The sequence below is a fragment of the Schistocerca nitens genome, chromosome 8 (assembly GCF_023898315.1).
Source record: "Schistocerca nitens isolate TAMUIC-IGC-003100 chromosome 8, iqSchNite1.1, whole genome shotgun sequence".
NCBI classification, from domain to species: Eukaryota; Metazoa; Arthropoda; class Insecta; order Orthoptera; family Acrididae; genus Schistocerca; species Schistocerca nitens.
The window spans coordinates 24828103-24832345 of record NC_064621.1 but is presented as its reverse complement, the minus strand read 5'-3'; the positions used below and the strand labels follow the sequence as shown (position 1 = coordinate 24832345).

The 4243-nt window shown below is 48.3% G+C and overlaps 3 non-coding genes across 3 annotated transcripts; all 3 read right to left on the bottom strand.

Annotated features, from left to right (window-relative positions):
- Positions 1–1060: 1060 nt before the first annotated feature.
- Trnat-agu (transfer RNA threonine (anticodon AGU)) lies at positions 1061–1132 on the bottom strand. Its single transcript has one exon. It is a non-coding gene; the product is annotated as a tRNA-Thr (tRNA).
- A 321-nt stretch (positions 1133–1453) lies between these two features.
- Trnan-guu (transfer RNA asparagine (anticodon GUU)) lies at positions 1454–1526 on the bottom strand. Its single transcript has one exon. It is a non-coding gene; the product is annotated as a tRNA-Asn (tRNA).
- Positions 1527–1965: 439 nt separating this feature from the next.
- Positions 1966–2039, bottom strand: Trnar-ucg (transfer RNA arginine (anticodon UCG)). The gene has a single exon. It is a non-coding gene; the product is annotated as a tRNA-Arg (tRNA).
- Between the last annotated feature and the right edge of the window lie 2204 nt (positions 2040–4243).

The window sequence follows — 4243 nt, the reverse complement described above, 5'->3', positions numbered from 1 at the left end:
AGCTCGATCGAGAATAAACCCTCGCCTTTTGAATAAATACAGATCTCTCCAGTGCACATAAAGTTGTCCAATGATGAGGAACGAATATACTTTATAGACGAGTGGTTTTTCTTAAAAAAAAAAAAATGTGGCCAGCGCAACAGACCTTTATGCGGGGGACCCGAGTTCGGTTCCTGGTACTGTCAGGGATTTTTCTTTGGTGAGAGGTCTCTAGTGGTGAGAGGCAGCGCCTCCGACGTCGAACGTCGACAACGGCGGGGGATGTTGTGTGCTGACCTGTGCCATCCAAACTCCATCCGATGATGAATAACTGAGGATGATACGGCTCTCCGTCGATTATCGCGTGGTCTTCATGACCTGCTCGCGGGATTTCGTTTCCATTTTTTCCCCTCTATGGCGGAACGAAAGTCGTTAATCTGGAAAGACGTAGGACAATCTCTGTCGACTCAAATCAGGGGACCGCACATACGCCTGACTCCGCACATATCTTAATAAACTACTGTGCAAGATCGTTCGTTCATAATATAATAGCAGATTACTGTCAATCATTCTGAAATTAAGTCACGGATCAAAGAACTCCCCGAAAAGCAATCAAATGACACAAGGTACGAAGAAACGAAAATTAATCATAAATAGAAAATTTCAGGCTCATTTTTCTTAATTCTACTAAGGATACGACAAATACCACAATTTATTGCAATCTACATCAAATAAATTTTATTGATCTAATTCATTCGAGATCTCTGCTACACATTAATTGTTTAGCCCCAGCAATGGAATATCTCTGATTATCATAATTTTTAACTTTACGGCTGTCGACGACGACGACAATCGCGAGGGTCTTTACCAAGAGTAGAAAATACAAGAACTAAGGATTTCACGTCGGCATTCTCTGGAGACTGCCAAAAACAGCATTTTCTGGTCCCTGCTTTATTAGCGCCATTCGCATTATTCACTTGCGAAAGTGTTTCTTAAATAACACACCCATTGATAGTTTTTTTTATCCTTGACCGCTTTTTTCGAAAGGGCCACGCTGGCAGGTGCTGTTACAAAATTCATTTGCCTCCTGTGAGGATCGAACCCACCACCTCTGGTTTACTAGACCAGCGGTCTGCCACTGAGCTAAGGAAGCGCCTCCTAGCGCGCTATTCGGGTACTTTGTTCTTATGGACTAGTGAATCGGAGATCTTCAGCTGGAAACGCACCGCATTAGCGACCATTTTTTGCATTTAGTTAGCACAGCTGCTGCTTTCCTACACATCTGACACAATGTCGATGTGCACCTCAAATTCCAAAACAACACATTTATTTCGCTTCAGAGTTACTTTCAGCTTCAAATACCATTCCTCTGATAGTCATACGAAGCTAGTCATCGTCGTGACCCGTTACGTCCATTGCGCAAGGCACACGAGAGGGGAGCAGGTTGCATCCGCGTAGACACAAAATTTTGCTCCGCCCAGCGCGGGGCTCGAACCCACGAGCCTGACATTAACAGTCTCATGCCCTACCGACTGTGCTAGCCAGGCTCCACACAACGCTTTACGCGTCACACATTACTGATGTGACCTGCCACCATCTATGGAAGATCCTCCAGACTGCAGCTTATTTCCTGCTGCCACAAATGTGCTACAATCCTATTCAATGAAAAATTGTCTCCGAGAGTCATCAAATCTGCTTGAAATGATATGTGCCTAGCTGCATCATTATTCAGCACACATGCTCGACTGTGCTCACAGGCCTGTGGTGTAGCTCTTGGATCCTGAATCAGATGCAGTAGATCCAATAAAATCTCTCCTGAACAGCACTGTGGCGAAAATATCGCTACAGATCACCCTTGTCTTGCTTGTGCTTCATGTAGACGCCAGTTTTCAGCCAGGAAGCGGATAGCAGCAACTTTCAACTAGTTTTGCAGTACTCAAACAACACAGTAAAACAGCATGCAACTTTTGCAGAACTGGAAAAACACGACCGTGACAGGATTCGAACCTGCAATCTTCGGATCCGAAGTCCTACGCCTTATCCATTTAGGCCACACGGTCACTGGCGTATTACCCTTCCCCACAGACACTTCATTTACGCCATTTGTACACCTGGCAGAATGAATTTCCCATCTTTGCCGCAATTCTACATCTCAAATTTCACTACTAAAAATACGACGGTACCTATTGCTGTGTCCCATCCCAAGTTACATTCAGGCCCTTATGACGCTGATCAAACAAGAGGTTGCAAATCAGCTTCAATCGATTAGTGCCGTCTCAGTCGGTTGCAGAAGGTACCACCCCCTATGTGGTACAATGGCGAGTTGCCGCTATTACCAAAGCGCCGCCGCCGCCGCCGCCGCCGCCGCCACCGCCGACGACGACGACGACAATCGCGTGGGTCTTTATCAGGGGTAGAAAATACATCACAAGAACTAAGTATTTCACGTCGGCATTCTCCGGAGACTACCAAAAACAGCATTTTTTTTTCTTTATTTATTTTCAATTCCCCCCGAATGGGGCGGGCCGGTAGCAGCTTACTACGCTGCTCTACAGCCTACAGACTTTGTTTAAATAAAGGAAGAAGAAAGAAACAAGGAAAAACAGGCGATAAAATGGCGATTTAAAGTGTAAAATGGCGTAAAATTGCGGAAAGGTAAAACAGAAAGCAAAAGGGTATGGCAATGGAGATAGAATACACAGGAATCAGACAAGTAACATAGTAGACACACAATTAAAAAAGATGGCGACAGGCTGGTTTCTGTTCGCAAGTGATAAAAAGCACACCCAGCGACAGTATGATGGCTGTTCGCTACACTTCCCAAAAGACACAACACGGAGCACGCACACTGTAAAACTGTTGTGTCTAGACAAGACAGCCTAGACACAATGAGAGGAAGCCGAAAGGCACGTGCTTAAACTCACGAAGGCTGGCGTGAGGCCTGAAACAGGATACGTAAGGAATGCTATAAAGAAAAGTACGTAGCTTCTGGAATACTTAACTTTAATCCACATTTGTAGAACATCGCTCTTGATGATACATTAATAGAATCTCAATATCAATTGAATACGACGCCTTGCTAGGTCATAGCAAATGTAGCTGAAGGCTATGCTAACTATCGTCTCGGCAAATGAGAGCGTATTTGTCAGTAATCCATCCCAGGCAAAGTCGGCTGTACAACTGGGGCGAGTGCCAGGACGTCTCTCTAGACCTGCCGTGTGGTGGCGCTCGGTCTGCAATTACTGACAGTGGCGACACGCGGGTCCGACGTATACTAATGGACCGCGGCCGATTTAAAAAGGCTACCACCTAGCAAGTGTGGTGTCTGGCGGTGACACCACAAAAACACTGCACGAAAAAGGCGGCACAGAGATGGCACTCCCGACCCAAGGCAGATGGGGGGGGGGGGGGGGGACCTGGAGCAGGGGGAAAAACAAGGAGGGAGGAGAGGAAAAAACGAAAAGGGGGGGAACCAAGGAGGGAGAGGACTAATAAAGATGGGAGAAGGGCAGACACGAGGGGGAATGAGAGGAGGCAGAGGAGGGAATTGTAAAAGGACGCGGGGGAGAGAAGGGGGCAAAGAGAGGGGAGGTGGGGAAGAAAGAGGATGGAAGGGAGGGAGAGGGAACCTGGGAAAAGGACAGAGGAAACGAGGGGGAGTGAGGATCAGAGTTGATAGGAGGGATAAATGGAGGGAGAGAGAGCATCATCTGGGAGGGGGAGTTGATGGAAGCCACCTTGGGAAAGAAGATGTAGGGTGTAGAGATGGAGGGTAGGGGGGACACAACGGTGAAGATGGGGCAGGGGGGCCGGGATCGGAGAGGAGAGGAGCAACCAGGGGGTGAGGGGGTTCAAGACGGCGGGAGGTGTAGAGGATGCGGATATGTTCGAGGAATAGGAGCAGATGGGGGAAAGGAATGAGATGATCCGCGTGGGGGACGGGAGGCGTTTACGGAAGGCGAGGCGGAGTGCATGACGCTCAAGGATCTGGAGGGACTTATAGAATTTGGGGGGGGGGGGCAGATACCCAGGCAGGACTGGCATAACAAAGGATGGAACAGATTAAGGAGTTGTAGGTGTGGAGGATGGTAGAGGGGTGCAACCCCCATGTCCGGCCGGAGAGGAGTTTGAGGAGTCGGAGGCGGTTGTGGGCTTTGGATTGGATGGAGCGGAGATGAGGGATCCAGGTGAGGTGACGATCAATGGTGAGGCCAAGGTAGGTGAGGGTGGGGGTGAGGCAGACAGGACGGGCGCAGACAGTAAG